Source organism: Heterodontus francisci, chromosome 12 (assembly GCF_036365525.1).
Source record: "Heterodontus francisci isolate sHetFra1 chromosome 12, sHetFra1.hap1, whole genome shotgun sequence".
Lineage (NCBI taxonomy): Eukaryota > Metazoa > Chordata > Chondrichthyes > Heterodontiformes > Heterodontidae > Heterodontus > Heterodontus francisci.
Genome location: NC_090382.1, coordinates 62480463 through 62503601, shown reverse-complemented (window position 1 = coordinate 62503601; position 23139 = coordinate 62480463). Strand labels below are relative to the sequence as shown.

General features: G+C 44.4%; 1 long non-coding RNA gene across 1 annotated transcript in view; it reads right to left on the bottom strand.

The window, feature by feature from the left end:
• Positions 1 to 22695, bottom strand: part of LOC137375606 (uncharacterized) — a 74917-nt gene extending 52222 nt beyond the window's left edge. The window contains exons 1-2 of the long non-coding RNA XR_010976039.1: positions 22623 to 22695; positions 21888 to 22006 (exon numbers count right to left, since the gene is read on the bottom strand). This is a non-coding gene — a long non-coding RNA (uncharacterized lncRNA). The remainder of the gene's footprint in view (positions 1 to 21887; positions 22007 to 22622) is intronic.
• Between the last annotated feature and the right edge of the window lie 444 nt (positions 22696 to 23139).

The following is a 23139-nucleotide window of genomic DNA, read 5'->3' as shown; positions in this document are numbered from 1 at the left end:
ACTCGTCTTCTGAGCAATGCTCATGGATCATCAAAGTTGCTGAACACACATCTCTTCCATGGTCAGGAGAACTTTAGGTGCCTTCAGGATGCCCCTCTCTTTTGTACCCTGGTGACTGCTGACCTGGAGGAATGGCAACTAGGTCTATCTTTGAACTCACCTTTCCAGACCTGAGAAGGTCAGTGAAGTGGTTCCCTACTCTGCACGCAATTCCTATTCACCACTCCTCTGCTGCTGACCTCATGAGCCACCTCTAGCCATGCCCTCTTGGTGACTCTTGCAGGCTTTCTGTTGCCACTGGCAGGGAACAGGATGTCACAGCCTCCAGCAGCACCTCCAGTGAGGCATCCAAAAAATGGGGAGGCTGTCCTGGCATGTGGGACCTCCCTTCTCACTTCCCTCTGCTCTGCTCCTTCCATTCTTTGGATGAATGGCAACCTCAGCAATTGGTGCTGTCCGCCCTTTAAATCGGGCCGACTGCTGCCTCAGTCCCGCCTCCTTCCCGCATTTGCCACCACTAATTGGTAAGCGAACGCAACTCTAGGCCAATTACCTGTTTTCCATGTTGAAATTGCAATGCATGTGCATTGCCGATACGGTGCAGGATCAGGACCTGGAAGTGACCGCAGCGTCAGAGTTCTGACCACAGAATGGAAATCCCGCCCATAGAGTCTGAACAAGTAAGTATAAGTTAGAATATTTAATTCAATGTCAAGTCATATACAGATGGCAAAATAAAGAGAGGGAAAGAAAGTGTTGAGAGAGAAAGATAAAACAGACAGAAAGAAAAAGCTTTAAAAAATAGATCTTTAAAAAAAAAAATCTCCAATAATTAAAATCTGAAGAAATGTGACTCCACACTTGTAAATGTAAATTTTTAGTGTCGATGCCAGAAAGGCTGTTTGGCAGTAACTAAGATATCTAAGATATTCCACAACGTTAAAAATTCACTAATACTTAAATGGAAAATGTCTAACCTTTATTGTCATGTTTAGTGGGTAACTAATGGGTAAGTACTGCAATTTCATTCCATTGTATGTGAATGCCAAGTCTCTGAGAGATACTGATGTAGTGGAGGAGCAGGGCAACTCGGATGGGACTGCAATGTTGATTCCCACTGGATACTGACAGTTGCTATCCAATTTACTCCATAATAACAGTAAGCGGTGATAGCTTCAGCATTATTCTTACTGCAAAATCTGGGTCATTTTCAGTAATACCTTGAGTGTTGTAAAACATGAAAGTTGTCAAACTAAGAAAGCTCTCTCTTACTCTCTGCTCACACCTTCACAACCATACTACCCTCCTCCTCTTCCCTTTAATCTTCTACAATTACTGTACTACACCACGCTGGCTCCTGCACCTCATACTATTTAACCATGACAGCCACATTCTCTAAATGCTGCAGAAGACTGTCACTAACACATTCCCTCCTTTCTTGCAGCAGAAGCTCATGCAGGACTTGTGCCTGGAGGCTGTCGTTGGAGGATGCTAAGCCTGCCTACACATTCTCTCCCCTGTGAAGTAAACATGCTGACCATCAGAGGCAGGGGGTGAGTCAAGGCCATGGTGAGTGACAATGCTGGAGGACACTGCACAGGGTTTCTTCAAGCCTCATCCTCTTTTCCCTTCTTACTACCATCTCACTCTACACACTCTACATGACAAATTGCTGACCTCCCCAGCCACTTCTTCCTTTGCTCTCTCTTTACACTAACAACTAACCCCTTGGCCCCATCTTTCATTTCAGTTGGTAAAAATGTGGAGAAACCTCAATGACTTCAGGAAAAAAGAGGCCAGCCTTTCTGAAGATGCAGCTTCACTCAATCTGAGCTGAGCTAACATCAGCTCAGAGACGAGCATCAGGTTTATCTTTGAGGCTAAGCTAGAGGAAGTGCACAGATATTGGCTTGGCGTGCAAGGGATGCAGGTGTTAGGCCGCCAGCTTGCTCAGGGGTTTTGCTATTCGATTTCTGCTCTCGGAGAGGCCATTACAGGCATTGTGAATGTGGGAACCAGCTTCTGCCTGACTCAATATTTGCCCATTTTGCACAAAGGACTGGATAAGAGAATGAGTGGTGGGAAAAAGAACCATCGATCACTGTGTTATTATTAAAATATGGCTGGATTATACTTGAGTTTGATGGTAGTGAGATTTTGAGGAGGTGGATCCCTTCCTATTAGAACTTGGCAAGAAGCTGCCATTTTCTGCAAAGGCTTGTCAACAAGAACTCCCTGGAGGAGCTGATGAAAGAAGATGAGCAGAAAGCTGAGAGCAACCAGAATCCTAGAAACTTTGAATGAATTGCCATCAGGAATATACTGGCCATCTCCAAGTGTTGAGTCAATTTCATTTAAAATACGAGGGCATATTCTGTGAGAAATATGTTTCTAATCGTCTGAAGAATAATAAATCTGATAAAATGTTAAAAAGAAAACAGGATATTTTTAAAAGCTTGTCTCCCTGAGCAACATGGATTCAAGGAAATCATAAACAAATTATCTGTTGGGTGTTACACATCTGGCCTGAAGGCATCTGGCCATTCCCCCAATTCGAATTCCTGCATGAAAAAAACAACACTCATTTGGCAACTGCTGCTGAGAGACCATCTGAAGTATCAAAACGATGTGAGAAAAACAGAACATACTGGAAACATACTGGAGGACAGGCGGTGACTGCAAAGGAAGTGAAATCAGCAGTATTTTGATTTGTTTCTTTTTAAGAGGATGTTGAGTTTGTTACATTAGCTGCCCTGCTCAGGCCATTAGATTCCTTCTGACACTGATGCCTCGTCCACATATCAGGGCTACTGCCACCACTGCCTTCTTCACTGCCTGGATCACCTTATGGGTAACCATCCCCCTCGATATGCCTCGCATTCATTCATTTCCACCTCCTCAAGGATGGTCAGCAGATCTTCGTTGCTGAAGTTTGCTGCTTTCTTTCTTCTTGATTCACAACATCTCAGTGAAATTACAATCTGCATCTGTTATAGCAATTTTGAACTAAAATCAAGGGATCGAAATTCTCATGTTGCGGCAAACAAGAAGTTACCTCTGATATTGCACCCACTCCTGTGCCAATTTTGCCAATGTCAATATATGGCTAAACTTCCTGTCTACCTAATTTGCATACTGCACAATGTAACAATGAGTCTAAATAGCCAGCATGATTTGAAAGTAATTACGACACAACCACTGGTGCTCCAAGGTGTTAAGGTGGGTGGGGGAGGTCGAGGGGGGAGGGCGGGGTGCTAAAAAAGTGGAAGAAAAAAATTCCCGGGGATTGAGGCTGGGGAATGAGGCTGGGGAGTGCATCCTAAGTGGGAGAAAGCTCTCCGTCTTAGAGATGTTTTTGTGATTCATTTAAATTGCATAATATTTTGAAAGAATCATAGAATAGAATGATAGAAGGGTGGCAGCCTGGCAGGAGATCATTCAGCCTGACGAACCATACTGGCTCTCTATAAAAGCAACTCAACTAGTTCCACTACCCAGCCCTTTCCCAGTAGCCCTGCAATTTTTTTTTCCCTTTAGGTGCTTATCAAATTCCTTTTTGAAAACTCTGATTGCATCTGTCCTTTTTTTCATTCGGATTTGAATGTCGCTGGCAAGGCCAACATTTATTGCCCATCTTTAATTGCCCTTGACAAAGTGATGGTGAGCCTCTTTCTTGATCTGCTGCAGCCCATGTGGCATAGGTATAGCTGCAATGCTCTTAGGGAGGGAGTGCCAGGATTTTGACCCAGTGACAGTGAAGGTGCGGCGTTATAGTTCCAAGTCAGAATGGTGTGTGTTTGCGGGTGGTGGTGTTCCCATGCATTTGCTGTCCTTGCCCTTTTAGGCAAACCTAGAAGGTTGAGGTAGAGGTTGAGTGTTTGGAAGGTGCTGTTGTAGGAGCCATGGTAAGTTGCTGCAGTGCATCTTGTAGATGGTACATACTTCTGCTGCTGCCCACCGGTGATGGAGGGAGTGAATGTTCTGTGAAGGAATCTGGCCATAATCAGTGCTTACAAGGTTAAAAGAGATATTTTCCTATGAAAGAGGGATTAAAAAATTAAAAGAGGGTTCATCGTTATAAAAGGTAAAAAAAGTTCATCTCGGTAATACTAAATGGACATGAGCCTCTCAAAAGCTTACCTCATCTTAGAACCATAAAGACAATTTTTGATAAGAGGGATTCACTCCTAAAGTCACGAATCTCACCACAGGGTAAAGCATTGACAATATAGTTTTGCAAACTGTCACAAAAGCTACCACAGTGTAATATTTGATAAGATGGTTTTATTTGATAGCCCTAAACCACAGTCAACTTAATTTTTGATAAAGCTAACCAAACCCAAAAACTGGATTGTCATCTTGAAACACATTTTGATGACTAATGAAAAATTAACCATCACGAGGCTCGCAGCTTGTTACTAGTCTGGCTCTCTTAGAAATCAAAGAGGCCCAGACCTTACCTAGAAATTAAGAGTTATACATCCTTATTTGGGAAATAAATAGGGACAAACTTACTTAAAGTTGAGGTAACACCCCCATATGTAAGAAATCGGTTATGCAACTTAAAAAAAGCATAAATAATGGAAGATCAGATTAGGTTTATAGATTTGCTAAGGTTCGTTGGAGCAGATCTCATTGGCTATCCGAGCGAGGTAAGCATGATTCTCCCCTTAACTGGAACAGAGAAATCTTGCTAGCTCTACAGCCTGCTACTACTCGGGGATTTAAGGTACATGCTGTCAAACTCCAGAAAGCTTGTTATGGAAGGATAATGCTGGAGCCTGTCTCTACTCAGTTTCACATTGATTATACAGACTACACACACAAACAAACAGTGGCGCAGAGCTGACACCGTTTACGGAAGGAGAGTACACTGTACCTCCCTTCATGTCTGCAGAGTTGTGCCCCCAGTAATATCATCCCTCCTGCCACCTCCCTTCAACTATGCAGAGTTGAGATCCCAATAATCCTATTCCCCCTCCCACCTCCCTTCAACTTTGCAGAGTTGTGCCCCCAGTGATACCATCTCCCCCCCACCTCCTTTCAACTATGCAGAGTTGAGACCCCGATAATCCCATCCCCCCTCCCACTTCCCTTCTTGCCTGAAGAGTTAAAACCCTGATAACAGCATCCCCCCTCCCACTTCCCTTCAACTATGCAGAGTTGAGTCCCTGGTTTACAGAGACTTAGCTGCAATGTCTGCAATTGCTCGCTCTACTGCTGTCCCTCTGGCTTCTCTCATTTGTGAACGGGACGGCATGTGACAGCCGCCCATTCAGCAAAAAATGCAGAACTGAGGAGCAGTGAGCAGCGGGATGCATAATCAGGCAAGGTAAGTAGCACTTAGCATACTTAAATTGGGGTTCCACACTGAGGTCCCACCGCCGCCCGGTAAAATGGAGTGGGACATATACGGCATCAGGGGTCATTGATGGGCCTCTCCTGCTAGAATATTCCGGGCCGCCCCACCACGACCCCAACACTGGAGGGCTGGTAAAATTCAGCTCAATGTTATATTCGGCCTTCAGTCTTCCTCGACCAGTAAATAATTTTGGAAAGCCTTTTGGAAGTGACTCCTGGGTTCTTGTTGCTTAACATCTTCCACTTTTCTTATGAGATGTCAATCAATACAAGCTCTTCTACTTAAGACAGAAAATCCCCGATTCTGTAGAACATACAGTGTTTCTGATATCTGCTTTCCCTTGCTCTGGAGTGTTATCTGTAGCTTTCCCTTGACTTTCAGTTCAGTCCCTCCTGGGCCATGTAACCGAGTTTCTGTTGGTTGCAGGTAATGCATTGATAACTATGGTTCGTTGTCTGATAAAACTGTTACACTTGCTCCTGTGTCTAGTTTAAAATTGGTGATATGTCTGTTGACATAGATATCTGCAGACCAAAATGCCTGTTTAGGATCATTGATCTAACCTAGGAGGTTTTCTGATTTCTTTCTCCCGATGGAGATTGTTCAACTTCATTAACAACTCTATGCTTGATGACTTTACCTTTCGAACTTGTGGGAGTTGAGATTTTGCTTTGGCACATCTTCCCACAATGACCTATTTTCTGACATGGGAAGCATTCTGCTTTGTTTGCAGGACACTGTTTGCATCTGTGGTTTTTTTTGGTGTCACAGCACTGGCAGGGTTTCATGGCATCTTACACTCCCCCACCCCCCACCCCCAACCCGACCCGTTTTTCTGGTGATTCTTTTACAGCCTTGTGATTAAGGAACTGTACGGTCGCTGGAGGTTTTCCTGAACCAAGGTCTTTCTTCACCTCTCAGGATTGCTCTGTTCTGCTTCTAGATCTCTGCTTGTCTCACCAGCTGAATTGCTTTGTCTCGGGTGAGGTTTTCCTTAAACTGCAACAAGTCTGATAGGGACTCATCAGCAATACCTACTAGAATGCAGTCTCTTATTAATTCTGCTGTTAGGTCTCCATATTCACATCCTTCAGCTTGTTTGTAAATGTTATTAATAAAAGCATCACCTGATTTCTGGACCCTTCTGAAAATCTTGCCCTTCCAAGAAGCTTATTGCTCCTCAGGTTGAAATAACTATCAAAGGCATTTAAAACTTCATCAAATTTGTCTGATGTCTCATTAATGCATTGTTTTGAAATAGCGTTATCTGCTATTGCTCCGACGGAATACAGCTATGTGTTAACTTGCTCTGCTTCAGACTGGCTGTCTAATTTGGAAGCAATTCTGTATTTCAAAAATCTTTTTCGCCAGAGTGATCAATTTTGAGTTTGATTTGGTTTCTCCATGTGTCCAAACTTCTCTGGTATTGTGAATTTAAGATCCATGGCTTTCTATTTGGTTTACTTTCTCTTTTAAGACTTTCCCCCCAGTATCGGAGGTTTCCTGCACTTTTCAGCCTCATGCTGACTCCTGCTATGGCCACCGTTTCTTCCTGTGAAATCTTGTTGCTAGACTCTGTATTTATTTCCTTCTTTCTTTAAACACAGTTTTGTAGTGTTCTTGTTTCCTCTATTTACTCCCTTCACTTAGAGTATTGAGTATTTTCAGCCTCTTGGTTTTTCTTTCTCACCTGCAGTCGCCACATCTAACGGCGACAACTATGTATCTGCCCTCACTAAGGACTTTTGATTTTCCCAGTGCTGCCTGCTAGTGCCATTAGGGCCAAATTTTTTACCCTCTTTATGGGTTGCTCACCAGATCCCCGACCACTGCTTGGTTCTCTGACTCGAAGCCTGCGATCGCTGGACTAGAATTTATTTTTCACAGACTACCCGCCTCTGTGGTGCAGCCTGAATGCCTCTACAAACCGATACCCTGACTCTCCATGCCTTCTTCATCCACGGAGCAACTCTGGTGCTTTTTCACAGCCTCTTCTCGAGTTCTGCAATGTTGACACTTTTTACAGGTCAGCCTTCTTCAAAGTATTTCTTCAAATTCTTCAGGGTGTTGCATGGTAAGAACCACCGCTTTTTACCCTATTGTATGTTCGGTCAGTCTACTGCCAGCTGAGTATATTTGGTTAGTCTAGCTAAGAAAGATTACTGAGTCTTCAATAGTTCGAACATTAACTCTTTTATTATATTCTAACTATACACAGCTTTACATATATGCTGCATCTCCATCCAAGTCTCTCCAATGTGATCACTTTCATCATCATTGGGGGAGGTATTTCTTACATTGTCTCAGCATTAAGGCTTTCAGACCCTTATCCTACAGACAAATACAGCATAATAACATTTACCTTACAGGTCCAAGCCTCCCTTTGGGGTATTTTGTCCATTTTTGTAGTGGCATGTGATTGGTTTTTGTGTATATCATTGGCTGAGCTCGGTGATTCACCAATAAGCTCACTGTGGCATATTCAAATGACTTTTCCAGGAAATTCAGACATTGGTTCATATCGTAAAGATTGGGGTGCAAAATCATATTATTTATGGCATACAGAACCGATTTCCCATGTCCTGGAAATATGAAGTGTCGTTTTAGTAAAGCTCAATACCAAAATCTGGACCATTCTAGAAAAATTCAAAAAGGTACTATTTCTACTCATTTGCTGCCAGTCATCGAGCAAGCAATAATTCATCCCTGATTTCAGACAAGCCATTTAAGTATCAAATAGGTTATGCTCCACATGCACATGATGACATATGATAAATTACCAATTTTTTCCAGGCTTTTACTTCAGCATTTTGTTGAAAAAATACTTAATAGCGATTAACTGTCAGCTTGACAAGTACAAGCCACTCATGAATAAAAAGCACCTTGCTAAGGAAAGCATGTTATTATATATTTATGCTGCTTTTGAACATTTGAGCACCTCACTAGATGCACTTGCTTCTGTTTCTGTGTCCAGGCAAAAATAACAATCAGTAGATTGAGATGGATGTGTTAACCTTAGAGCAAAAGGTAGTTTTACTGTGTAAATGCTAATTGGGCTTCTTCATATCAACTAACATGACCATAAAGTATGCATTAAAGATCATTTGGCAAACTATGCTGAATGAAATATGGTATTGAACTGGACTAAAAATATGTTGATCCGAAAAATATGTCAGTGTTTCAATTTATGCATGGCATTATAGGAATGATTAATGTGTGTCTAATGTTTCATGTAATGTACAATGTTGTCTTTAACTCACTTGAGTTGTCTAACCCAATTAAATAAAATGAAAAAAGGAAACCATTCTGCAAACTGTGTAAATGAAGTGTAACACTGGTTGAAAGCCATTTAACTCTTAGAAACAAAGATCAAGGAATGAATGGTACAAAGTTTGCTTTCAGTTCTGCAGGAAGGCATGCAGAACTTACATTCAGTGAACTGAATTTAGTATTCCTGTCACGGGTCCTGGCAGTGAACCCGGGAGCAGGAGCCGTTGCCACTGGTAACGTGTGGGGCTGGCTAACTGCAATTACACGGCAGGTGACCCCTTACCATAATGGAGGTGCATGACCGTCCAATAACACGTCGGGGGCAGTCTCCAAGGTACTGATTGCAGTGTCAGATGTCTCAGGAGCAGTGCTGGCACCATATCTAAAGCAGTGCCAGCCCTGCTTGCATTGCTGCCTTTGAGTGATTTACTGATGCTGATTGCTGCTGGACCTGGTGTGTTGTGACTTCTGGACCACCGCCCCCCCTGCCCACACCATACTCCAGAGAAGGACGGTTCTCTATAGCAGAAGGAAGACACTGGGTGGCTCTACAGTTTAGTAATGCCTGCCTGGAGATGCTCCTCTAGGTTGCAAGGGAAAGACGGGATGTCCTCTTCTCAGGGATGGCAAGAAGAGGTCCTCCCGCCTGACCAAGCAATCCTGGATGGAGATTGGAGAGAAGGTAAGCAGCTGTCGGGTCACCCTTTAAACATGTATGCACTGCAAAAAGAGAGTCAATGACCTCCTTCATTCTGCCAAGGTGAGTGCTCCATACCTCTCTCCTCTTTGCGGCTACACAGGAGGCAGTACAACATAGGGAGGGAGTCATAGAACCATAGAAAAATTAAGGCACAGAAGAACAACTTCAGCCCATCATGTCTGTGCCGGCTGAAAAAACTAGCCGCCCAATCTAATCCCACCTTCCGGGAGTTGGTCCATAGCCTTGCAGGTTACAGCACTTCAGGTGCATGTCCAGGCACCTTTAAAATGAGATGAGGGTTTCTGTCTCCACCACTGTTCTTGGCAGTGAATTCCAGACACCCGCTGCCCTCTGGGTGAAAAAGTTTTTCCTCGTGTCCCCTCTAATCCTTCTACCAATCACCTTAAATTTATGCCCCCTGGTCACCACAAAGGCACTGGCAGAGGGGGTTAGGTATCACCACATCCTGCCAGATGCATGGCTGCATCTTGTCCACAGGCCACCTTCTTTCACAGCTTGCCCCCATTAAGTCCCCTGAGAGTAGACATGGTGAAAAGCCATGTAGGAAACTCCATCAGGGGACAAGTGGCTGCCACTTGCAGAACTGTTCTCTTGCTCTTCCTGTAAGCTCTTACTATCTCCCTCTTTCCACTTGCAAGAAAAGCAGGCCCATAACAACAGGGAGACCTCAAGAACTGGTGGATATACAGCCTCTGTTGATTGCTGAGGAGGAGGCACTGGAGCTAGCACGGCCCAGAGCAGCCACTCAATAGTGGATGGTGAGACTGGAGTCTCCGCAGAAGAGAGTGAAGATTGTCTTCATTTGACATCCAATACACTTCTGGAGATCCACATCACACATTGTTGGCATGACCAGATCTGCACTGCCTAACTCACATGTTATGTTCTCTGATGCAGGTCGGTGTCCACAGGAGGCTCCAACTGAAGGAGAATGTCATGACAGCTGATTATATGCGAGGGCTTGAGTATTAGAGACTATACGGTACTTGGAAAAGAAACTGAAAGGAACTCTCTGTACTATGAGGAGTCATCTGACCTGAGGGTTTTGTAAGGTCAGATAGCACATCTAACACCGGTAAGAAGGATCCTCCACTAAGCGTTTGTTAAATCTTTGTTAAAGTTAAATCTGTGACTTCAAGTGTGACTCTTTCAGCCTGAGACGTGACAGGGAACAGCCGTCAACCTCTGAGGAGGAGCAGTCAGAGGATGCACCATCACATGATCCTTCTGCACCTTCCACCAGCGCAGATCCATTCATTTCAGTAGATATTGTTTCAGTCTTAGAATCAGGGTCACAAACTGGCAGAGCACCACACACATGCCAGGGCATGTGATGGAGGCTGTGACAGCCGAGGCCACTGACAGTCAGAGGACTGTGGGTGGCCAGGCCCATGCTGAACCCCAGACTCATGGCAGATCTCTGATGTCGATAGCACAGGGTATGCTGAAGTTGCAGAGAGAGGTAAGGCAACATGTGGCAGAGCTGCCAGAGGCACTGTGCAGCCATGAACGGATGATGGAGGAGTCCATCCATGCAATGGGTGCTGCCATGTCTCAGGCATGTGAGTGCATGGCTTCCTCCATCGAGATGTTGGCCACTCTAATGAATAGCCAGATTCCACAGATGCATGCAGACCTGCACACGATCATCTTTGCCATGAGCTTGGTGCAGCACTAGCAAGGCGAGAAAAGGATAAGGCACCTGGAGTCATCTCCAAGTCCTCATCCTTCTCTGGTCAGCAGGGAGGTTCAAGTGAGCATTGAAAGGGAGGAGGAGAGGCTGACCTCCGCATCTGGGGATTCCCCTTGTTGTGCTCTGAGTGTCGAAAGTGGCTCCTTAGCTCCAGTAGCCAAGACACCAGAGGAGGCTCCTGTACCTATACAGCAATGCCTCAGCCAGCCGGGGCTCTCCAGGCCTCAGGAACCCATGAGTCAGCCCAGGCCAAGGGGCAGGTGGATCAGCAGCCAGCTGCTAGTGCAGGGGTCATTCAATGTAGAAGCACTCGTACACCCACACACACTTGGGATTACATAGGTGTTTTACAATTGCCACTAATGTTGTTTAATAAAGTTTTGTCATTGTTACAGTTCACATTCAATGTTGTGAATTGCTCATTCTTTCATTCATTAATTGTGAGATGATGCCTTCACCCTTGCTCCCTCATTCGGCTGCCATTGTAGGCACAGGCCATTTTTAGTAAGCATCTCAGATCTGCCAGAGCGCTAGGCATGAAATCCAGAGAGAAAGGAGGTGACAGATGGCTTACAGTGAGTTGAGTCTTTATAGATTTCACTTTGAGAGGTCATCAAGGTCACAGGAAGCGGGTATGTATGAGATTATCTCTTGTCTCCCTTGCCCGTCCCTCCATGTGCCTGGTCTCCAGGCCAAGGGATTCAATACCCTGTGCTACCTGCTCATTAGTCTCCTTCACATCCTCCTGCTTGGCTGAGGACTGAAGATCAATCATGTCCTCTTCATGCAAGGCCTCCTCTCTCTACAATGCTAGAATGGGCAGAGCACAGCAGACCACCATAATATGCGAGACCCTTGCTAGGGCATACTGCAGGGCTCCACCAGATCGATCAAAACACAGGAATCTCATCTTCAGCAGCCCAGTGGCCTGCTCGATGGTCGCTCGGGTGGAGCCATGGCAAGTGCTGTAAATCTCCTCTGCTGCAGTGCGAGGGTTCCTCACTGGTGTCGGTAGCCATATCTTCAATGGGTAGGCCTCATCCCTGCAAATCCATCCCTGAAGGCGAGCAGGGGGTCTGAAAAACTGTGGCACAAGATACTGTCAAAGGCATCACGGATGCTTCCCGGGAAGCAGGCACACACCTGCAAGAATATTTTCAGTGGTCACAGACCAGTTGAACATTGATTGAATGAAAGCCATTCCTGTTGATGAGGTGACTGGCTGCTCCTTAGGAGCCTTGGTGGCTACAGGTGTGCAGTCTATCACACGTCGCACCTAGGGGAAATCCAGCGGCCCTCTTGAACAGAGCATTGATCACCTCCTTGATGCAGCGGCGCCCCCACACATATCCCCAGTGGATTCCTGGAAAGATCCAGAAACATAAAATTTGAGTGCCACAGTGATCTTCTTCAGGGCCACTGGCATAGGATGACCACCCAATCCCATAGGACGCAACTCATCCTGCAGCATGGAGCATAAGTTGCTGATGGTGTTCCTGGAGAGTAGGAGTCTTCACAATGCCGCTCGGTCATTTGGAGGTAGCTGAGTCAAGTCCAGGTGGGCCCTTCTTGGTATAGCCGGCTGCTGTCACTCTCATCATGGAGCTTCATGGGCAGGCACAGCTGCCTCTTGGCCTACCCTCCATCACGTCAGAGAGGTCCACAATGACAGGGTGTGATGCCAGCTGATCAGTAGGCCTCCTGAGCACTGTCCTTGCAGAGACGAAGTTGCCTTGGCACCTTTGCCTTTGCTACTCCCCTCGGCTTGCATGATAATGGCATTCTATGCCCGCCCTTGCTGAGAGCCAGCCCAGCACCCAGGACTATGGCCACCCGAGGCCTTACACCCAGTAGTACCACCACACAACAATCACACCCGAGACCAAGCCCGCCCTGCCATGACGAGCACTGGATAGGTGAAGAGGGGGGAGCAGAGGACATGGTTGACCTGCAGTGCTGTAATCTCAGCGACAGTAAAGGAACAGCGATATAGCTCCAAGTCAAGCCGGTGTGTGGCTTGGAGGGGAACTTGCAGGTGGCAGTGTTCCCGTGCAACTGCTGCTCTTGTCCTTCTAGATGGTAAAGGTCACAGGTCTGGAAGGTGCTGTCTAAGAAGCCTTGGTGTGTTGCTGCAGTGCATCTTGTAGATGGTACACACTGCTGCCACTGTGCGTCAGTGGTGGAGGGAGTGAATGTTTGAGGATGGGGTGCCAATCAAGCAGGCTGCTTTGTCCTGGATGGTGTCGAGCTTCTTGAGTGTTGTTGGAGCTGCACCCATCCAGGCAAATGGAGAGTATTCCATCACACTCCTGACTTTTGCCAAGTAGATGGTGGACAGGCATTGGGGAGTCAGGAGGTAAGTTACTTGCTGCAAAATTCCTAGCCTCCTACTTGCTCTTGTCGCCATGATATTTATATGGCTATTCCAGTTCAGTTTCTGGTCAATGGTAACCCCCAGGATGTTGATGTCAGGTGAGAGGACAGAGTGGGCTTGGCCACCTTTCAACAGCCAGGGATCCAAATGCATGTGAGGGCCGCCCGCCAGTCGCTTAATTCCAAATGCTCGAAAGGGAATTAGATTGCTATTTCTCGCGGGCACAGTATCAAAATAAGAGGTTTCCCTTTTAAGACAGAGATGAGGAGGAATTTCTACTCTCAGAGGGTTGTTAGTCTTTGGAATTCTCTTTCCCAGAGAGCAGTGGAGGTTAGGTCATTGAATATATTTAAGGTTGAGTTAGACAGATTTTTAATCTACAAGGGAGTCATGGTTTTTTTTATTATTCGTTCCTGAGATGTGGGCATCGCTGGCTAGGCCAGCATTTAATGCCCATCCCTGATTGCCCTTGAGACGGTGGTGGTGAGCTGCCTTCTTGAACCGCTGCAGTCCATGTCAGGTAGGTACACCTACAGTGCTGTAAGGAAGGGATTTCCAGGATTTTGACCCACAACAGTGAAGGAACGGTGATATAGTTCCAAGTCAGGATGGTGTGTGACTTGGAGGGGAACTTGTAGATGGTGGTGTTCCTATGCATCTGCTGCCCTTGTCCTTCTAGGCGGTAAAGGTCGTGGGTTTGGAAGGTGCTGTCTAAGGAGCCTTGGTGCGTTGCTACAGTGCATCTTGTAAATGGTACATACTGCTGCCACTGTGCATCGGTGGTGGAGGGAGTGAACATTTGTGGATGGGGTGCCAGGCAAGCAGGCTGCTTTGTCCTGGATGGTGTCGAGCTTCTTGAGTGTTGTTGGAGCTGCACCTATCCAGGCAAGTGGAGAGTATTCCATCACATTCCTGACTTGTGCCTTGTAGATTGTGAACAGGCTTTGGGGAGTCAGGAAGTGAGTTACCTGCCGCAGGATTCCTAGCCTCTGACCAGCACTTGTTATGGGAGCAGGTAGGAAAGTGGAGTTTAGGCCACAATCAGATCAGCCATGATCTTGTTGAATGATGGAGCAGGCTTGAGGGGCCGAATGGCCTATTCCTGCTCCTATTTCTTCCTAATATCAGTCCTAAAATCACCATTTAGTAGTTTGAAACTGTGTCCCCTAGCTCTATTCTCACAACTAAATTTACAGTAATATTTTGGGTTAGCTTTTTCTGTGCACTCAACAATTGAACATACCTTTTCACAATCACTTCTCAGACACATTCTTTCCAAACTGAATATCCCATCACTCCAATCTTTTAGCAAAACTCATACCCCTAAGAGATAGCAAAGATACTATTACACATATATAAAATAATTAGAAAAAGGAATAGTGCCAGAGGACTGAAAGACAGTTAATACGTTTCCTATATATATAAAGGAAGATAGAACAAGCCCAGGGAACTACGGACCACTCAGCTTCACGTCAGAGGTAGGAAAGATAATAGAATCTTTAATCAAAGATGTAATAGAAAAACATCTAGAAACTGAAAATATACTGGAGAGTAGTCAGCACAGAATCCAAAAGGGAAGGTCATGCTTGACCAACCTTAATGAATTCTTTGAAGATGTAACAGATAAGGTAGGATAAGGATAATGCAGTTGACATGATATATTTGGATTTCCAAAAAGCCTTCAATAGGGCACCACATAGTGGACTGATGACTGAGGTCAGAACATATGGAGTCAGGGAACAAGAAACAGAATGGATAGTAAGCTGGCAACAAAACAGAAAACAGAGAGCAGGAGTTAAAGATAGTTATTCAGATTGGCAAATGGTTCCACAATGATCAATGCTGGGCCCGCTGTCGCTTACCGTTTACATATACAACTTGGACTCAGTAATCACAAGTACAATTCAAAGTTTGTGGATAGCACCAAATTGGGAGGTGTGGTTAATACAGAGGACCAATGCAACAATCCACTGACTGGAGATCTGAATTTATATATTTTTAAAAGACATTTTTTAAAAAGACATTTAAAAAAAGACAAGCTTCCAGCAAAGTCGTCCTTTCAGCTTAAGATAAGCACCTCATTTGCAACACTACATTGCTAAGGTCTGTGAGGAGAGAGGCAAAATGTCTGCTAATATCCCAGTAAGAACTAAGATCTGGGAAGTTTAAAGGAACTACCTATTATCTCAGCAAGCTGAGAAATACTGCTAACTGCTATGTTTGAATGACTGAGTGACTGTTGTGTCACATGCCCCTTCCCATCTGTGGTTTTAAGCTGGTGTTTTCTCTGCAGCATAGGGAAAGCAATTGGACTCTGGTATGAGCAGACCCTAAGTGGGGAGGTGGGGGGCAAGGGGTAGTCTGTCTCTCTCTCCATTCCAGCTTGAAAGCTTGTAAATCCTGTTTGTTGACTGACCACCTTTGCATCCTCTGGCTACAATCAGAAACTCCATTGGAGGAAATCATCCACCTTGCTATTTCTACAAGACTCACTGAACCAATCATCATCCTCTTTAAACTAAAAGCCTCAGGACCATTGAATTCAGCTTGAAGCCAGCCGAATCACCAAACTTCACAGAGTGTATACCTTTTTTATGGACTCTAACTCAAGCAATCTACCTTTCCCAACTCTGTAACCTATTTATATGTGTGTAAATCTCTAGTCTGTGTGTGAGAGTGTGAATGCTGGGGCATTGTTTATTATTTTTATTAGTTTGGTTTAGGTACAATAAAGTTTACCTCTTTTTTTGTTAACTGAAGAAAACCTGTCCGATTGGTTCTTGTTATGATCACAGCAAGTAAGTAATCAAACACCTATTGAATTGGCCAGTACATCCACTTTAAGAAAGAATTAAACCTGTTTTGGTCAAACAAGGAGGGAAAAGAGGGAAGCCCCTCGACCCCTTCTCACTTGACTGGAACACCAAGTAACATTTCTTCCTCACTGTCCAGTTATTTGTTTATTCTGTGATTTGAATCATCTTACAGATGGTTAATTTGCAACATTTTATGCATGCTTTCCCAAAGTTTAAGCAACATTTAAATCTGTGCCATGTTCCACACAAAATTTATCTCTGACTGCTTTTAACTCTGACGGACTGTGGGTTGAATTTTAACCTCGTTGGATGGGAGCAGCTTTTCTCAGGCCTGGGCCACCCAACCTGCCAGGGTAAAATCCCCGTGGTGGCAGGCGAAGGCCCTTAAATGGCCATCAATTGGCCAGTTAAGGGCCTTGATTGGCCTGGGGTGGGCAGGCAGTTTCTCGCTGCCACCGCCACCCCCGTAATATGGCGGCAGAGGCGGGAGCGGGTCAGGAAGGGCCCCCCCCCAAGCCTTCCACTCCATTTTATGCCCCACTGCCACCATCCTGCTCTTTGGGGAGGGTGGCGTAAAATTCCAGTCTGTATTCCAGATTTCTCATTTAAAAGTTTCTTCTCTTTCTTGAATAGTGCCTTAATGGTTCCATATTCCTCAATGCACAGCACTTTGGTCTTCTCTCTAATGTTTACACATTTATGCTTCTAAAGATATCTGCTTTGGGTGCAATCAGCAATTCCGGCACTTATTGTGCCCCAAATTGTGTCTGTTTTGAAAAGATATTTCCCCCAAGGTTTCTGCTCAAACTCATTTGCCTATAACCAAGCACAACTCTGCCACAAGCCAGCACAATTGAGCAGCATTTTAAAATGTAATAAAAAAAATGCTTTTAACAAGTATTTCTTAATATCTGTAAGTGCAGTAACTTGGGAAAGTTTGATTACTACAGCTGAAAATGGGTTTATCAGAAAAAATAACATTTGAAATCACAATGTCAATCCACTAGCTGTGAGTTAACAGATTTTTTAGTTATGAAAATGACTTTTAAAACATATACAAAACTTTTTTCTAGTTTGTTGGGTTACAGTAGTCAGTTCCTTCGTAAATAAAAAAAAATCAAATCCTTTTAAAACATACCTGTTAGTGTCCTTGTGCCAAACGATCCAACTTAATGTTTGGAATCTTCACAAAGGTCCACAAACGAGTGCAGTCAACGGAAACTCCCAATTCTAAACCAGCGCCAAAGATCGTGGGAAGTCAAGATGTACTGAATGCAATTTGCGCATAAACTTCCATGATCTTCTACGTTGTTACGCTGATATCAGGAGAATTGTGTCAAAAGAAGCGCAACCAAGCAGAAGCTCCCAATCAATTTTCTCAGTGTATGTAGATGAAGTGTTAACAAGTTAGGTTTTGATGTTGTTTCCCCAAACACTAAATAATAATCAATTTGTCAGACTGTCTTAGCAATCGATGGACCCCTACCACCCATTGCATTAAGAGGTTGCTTCTTCCTTGTTTGGTTAGCTTATGAGAGGATGTATGGTGCAGGCTCTCCTACTGAATTATAAACAAATGGAGATAAAAAGACAGATCAAGCAAAGGCTGCAAGAAGATTAGAATTCCAGAGGAGGGTTAGAAATTATTTTGTTTAAGTCAAGTAAGATGACCCATTGATGTGTGGAAGTACAGCATATACATTATTTTGTGTTATTGTGATGATATGTTTTCCCAATTGAATTGAGTTTGACTATAACTATTACCATGTATGTCCAGCTGAAACATTTGTATTTGGCCTCGTGTTACTAAATGTGTTCTCGGTCTGCCTTCAAAAATTTGGAAAGGTAGATAAGGAAGACATGACTATCTGGTTCAGATTGTAAGGGGTTATTATTGTCAACCCCTGGGTTACGCTATCTCATAAGTAAGTATTGGACAGAGTGGGATGGATATTTTCCCGAGTGGACTTCCGCTAACTGGCCAGTGGGACAGTGGTCCTGGCCCATTTTGAGGTCAGGGCCTCATTAGCATGGGGCACCAGTCTCTGGTTAACAATTTAGGGTCCTGGGGTAGCCTGCAGCTCTGGACCAGAATATGGTAGGGGTGTTGGGTGGTCCTAATATTTGGGGGATGGGGAGACAAAGTAGTTGCAGTCAAAGCTAGTTTTGTGCAGCCTGCAGGAGCTGTTCCTGGCCTACAAAAATAGAGGAACTTTATGTTGGTGATTTTCTTCAGTCGAGTCACAAACTGATATTGGTCGGAATGCGCACATTGGACGATCTGCCCAATTCAGCCCAAATATAGTAATCAGGGGTCCAATGTTTGTCATAGATCAAAGATTTGCACATTAAATAGGCCTGCTGCCTGACTCAGGGACTGCTTTAGCTGCCCACCAGTAAGTCCGGGGTAACAGCGCTGTGGCCACAATGATGCTGGCAATGTGGTGGTATATCATTGCCCACCATTTTATGGGTGCTACCACCCTGTTTCCACCAAATGATAGGTCTAAAGATTCACTCTTCAGAGTCTATTTCAGCATGTCCCCATTGTCCACCTTGCTCATAATGTCATCATAGAATTCCAAAAGATTTGTCAAGCATGACCTGCCCTTCATGAACCCATGCTGCGTCTGCCCAACGGGACAATTTCTATCGAGATGCCCTGCTATTTCTTCCTTGATAATAGACTCAAGCATCTTCCCCACTACAGAGGTTAAGCTAACCGGTCTATAATTCCCCATATTTTGTCTACCTTCCTTTTTAAACAGTGGCGTCACATCTGCTGTTTTCCAATCTGCTGGGACTACCCCAGAGTCCAGCGAATTTTGGAAAATTACCGCCAGTGCACTTGCTATTTCTCCCGCCATCTCTTTTAGTACCCTGGGATGCATTCCATCAGGGCCAGGAGACTTATCAATCCTTAGCTCCATTAGCTTGCCCAACACTACCTCTTCCATAATAATGATTGTTTCCAGGTCCTCACCTACGTTCGTCTCTTTGTCAATTACTGGCATGTTATTAATGTCCTCCACTGTGAAGACCGATACAAAATACCTGTTCAATGCCTCGGCCATTTCATCATATCCCACACCTAAATTCCCCTTCTCATCCTCTAAAGGACCAACGTTTACTTTAGCCACTCTTTTTCGTTTTATATATTTATAGAAACTTTTGCTATCAGTCTTTATATTCTGTGCTAGTTTTTTCTGATGTTCTATCTTACTTTTCTTTATAGCTCTTTTTGTGGCTTTCTGTTGACCTTTAAAGTTTTCCCAATCTTCTAGTTTCATGCTGTTTTTGGCCACTTTGTTTGCCTTCTCTTTCAGCTTGATTGCCTCCCTGATTTCCTTAGACACCCATGGCAGATTACCCCTTTTCTTCCAGTCCTTCCTTTTCACTGGAATATACTTTTGCTGAGCACTTTGAAAAATTGCTTTGAAAGTTGACTGCTCGTCAACTGTCCCACCATAAAATCTTTGTTTCCAGTCTACTTTAGCCAAGTCCTCCCTCATTCTATTGTAGTCCCCCTTGTTCAAGCACAGGACCCTGGTATTGGATTTTATCTTCACACTCTCCATCTGTATTTTAAATTCAACTGTGATCACTCCTTCCAAGAGGATCCCTAACTATGAGGTCATTAATTATTCCTGTCTCATTACACAGGACTAGATCTAGGATAACTTGTTCCCTCGTCGGTTCCATTACCTACTGTTCAAGAAAACTATCACGGATACACTCAACGAACTCCTCCTCAAGGCTTCCCTGACTGAGCTGGTTCGACCAATCTACATGTAGATTAAAATCCCCCATGATAATTGCCGTACCATTTTTACAGGCATTAGTTATTTCTTTGTTTATTGCCCGCCCCAATGTGATGTTATTATTTGGTGGCCTATAGACTACGCCTATCAATGACTTTTTCTTCTTAGAGTTTCTAATTTCCACCCAAATGGATTCAACCTCATTCTCCATAGAACCTATATCATCTCTCAGCACCGCCCTGGTGTCGTCCTTGAATATCAGAGCTACACCTTACCTTCCTGTCTGTCCTTCTGAATAGTCTGGTACCCCTGGAGATTGAACTCCCAGTCGTGACCAACCTGTAACCATGTCTCCGTAATGGCTACCAAATCATATTCATTCGCGATGATTTGTGCCGTTAACTCATCAACCTTGTTACGAATGCTACGAGCATTCAGGTAAAGTGCCTTTATGCTAGCTTTCTTACCTTCATGATTTCCAACATCTCTAATAATAACTCCTGAGTTATCCTTCCTTTCTGCTTCTTTCATAGTCTGCCTTGAACTTAAACCCTCCTGCACACATGTTAACCTGCTGCTTACCTTTTTATTTACCATCATACTCCCTGTCGTTTTCCCTTTCCCTTCCCCCCGAGTCACTAGTTTAAAGTCCTAGAGACCACTCTATTTATCCGTTTCGCTAGAACACTGGTTCCAGATCGGTTCAGGTGGAGACCGTCCCATAGGTACTGATCCCCCTGGTTCCAAAACTGATGCCAATGCCCCATGAAATGGAACCCCTCTTTCCCACACCACTCCCTTAGCCACGTGTTTACTTCCCTAATATTCTTATCCCTAAGCCAATTTGCACGTGGCTCGGGCAGTAATCCGGAGATTATGACCCTCGAGGACCTGTTCCTTAATTTCGTTCCTAGTGCTTTATAATCCCCAAACAGGTCCTCCATCCTAGCCTTGCCTATGTTGTTAGTCCCAACATGGACCACAACAACTGGATCTTCCCCCTCCCGCTCCAATATCCTTTCAAGCCGGTCAGAGATGTCCTGCACCCTGGCACCGGGCAGGCAACACACCATGCGAGACTCCCGATCCGGCTTGCAAAGGATGTTATCTATCCCCCTAATTATAGAATCCCCTATAACTACCACTTGTCTTTTTGCTCCACCCTCTTGAATGGCCTTCTGCACCATGGTGCCATGGTCAGTTGGCTCATCCTCCCCGCAGCCCTTTTCCTCATCCACACAGGGAGCAAGTATCTCGTACCTGTTGGATAAGGTCAAAGGCTGAGGCTCCTCCACTCCTGAACTCAGGATCCTCCTACCTGCCTCACTTGCAATCACCCCCTGTTGTCCCTGATCACTAACTGAATTTGAATTACTTAATCTACCAGGTGTGACTGCCTCCTGAAACAAAACGTCCAGGAAACTCTCCCCCTCCCGGATGTGCCGCCTTGTTTGAAGCTCAGATTCCAGATCATCAACTCTGAGCCGGAGTTCTTCCAGCAACCAACACTTGCTGCAGATGTTATCCCTGCCGTTTACAATGGGGTCAGCCAGCTCCCACATCATACAGCTACAGCACATCACCTGCCCAGCCATCTCTACTTAGTTAATTACTTTATTACTTTATATAAATTTATGAGTTAAATACTTTCTGATACTTCTCTGCTATGGTCTTTTTCAAATAACCAATTAATAGATAAATCAAAAAAGAAAGTAAAAAAAAGAAAGTAAATTTTTAACCAATCACACGATACAGAAGAAATAAAAAAGCTTATCTTATCAACACACCAGAGTTCTTTTTTTTTGGTTAGAGGAGGAGGGCGGGTGGGAGACACTACACGTGTAGTGTCTCGGGTTCAGCCACTGCCCAAATATATAGGTTTTTACTTACCCAGCAGTCCCCTGGTCCGCCAAAACAAAAGGTAATTCACGGGTTTTGGCGCGTTTTTTTTTGCAACCTCTGGCCCTGCATCACCATGATGCATCCTCGCCAACCCCAACCTAAAAAACCTGAAAATAAACTTTGTAGCAGAATAAACAAATGACAAAAATTCCGCCCCCCCCCAAAAAAATCAAACTTCCTCAGAAACCTACGAACCCCAATTTTTAATCACTCTGCCATTTCCTCTGTTTCTTTCCTTATATAAATTCAATATCTTGAATGCTGGCTCATCTCTTAAGGCTAGAGGTGACGTATAGTAGGCCAAAGGCACAGGCTGCTGTTCAGTCCAGTGAACTCTCCCTTCTGCTACTGGTTTCACTTTGATCTGCATGTTCCCTCCTAAAGACGCTGCCTGTGTCTGTACTCCATTCCTCCTTGTTCCCTGCGATGCTGCAGCTCTGATCTTGGTTCCCATTCCTCACTCCTCAGGCTTGTGATTGATCCCATTTCTGGTCCATTGCCATGCTGAACTCTTAACACTTAGTCTGAAAGAATGAGGAGCTCCTACCACCCTGCACAGACATGTTCAAACACATAGCAATATTTAGATTCGCAAGGATAATGGGGAAATTTGTCCCATTCCTAGGCAATGGAGCCAAGACAGAAATATCAATAAAAGAGGAAATACAGATTGAAGCAAATAACAAACTGCAAAATAGAGAATTGAAAAAGATTAAAACCTACCAAAAACTGCTGAAGCGAGAGCCACTTCATTTTCACTGTTTCAACCTCTTGTGTCACAGATCAGAGATTTTTCTCTGCTTTTTTGCATTTATTTGATTAAAGGGTGCAAATATTGACCTTAGTAGAAGAAATATTTGTTTTTTTTGTCCGCAAGTAACCTTATGGGAGATCAATTACTATAGTGTTAATGATCTCTAATAAAAAGAAACATCAAGAATGTACTGTTCACTTCCAATTAGTGCAGCTACTCAATTTTCTGACTCTAGTGTCAGCAGCAGGCACTCCAAAATTCACAAGAAAGCTGATCAGACAGCATTTGCGGACAGAAAAACAGAGTTAACGTTTCAGGTCAATGACCTTTCATCAGAACTGGGAAAAGCTAGAAATGCAATAGGCTTTAATCAAGTGAAAAATGGGAGGCTTGGGAAAAGAACAAAAGGGAAGGTCTGCGATAGGGTGGAAGAGAGGAGAGATGAAATGACAAAACGGTTGGTGATTGAATGCCAAAGGGAGTGGT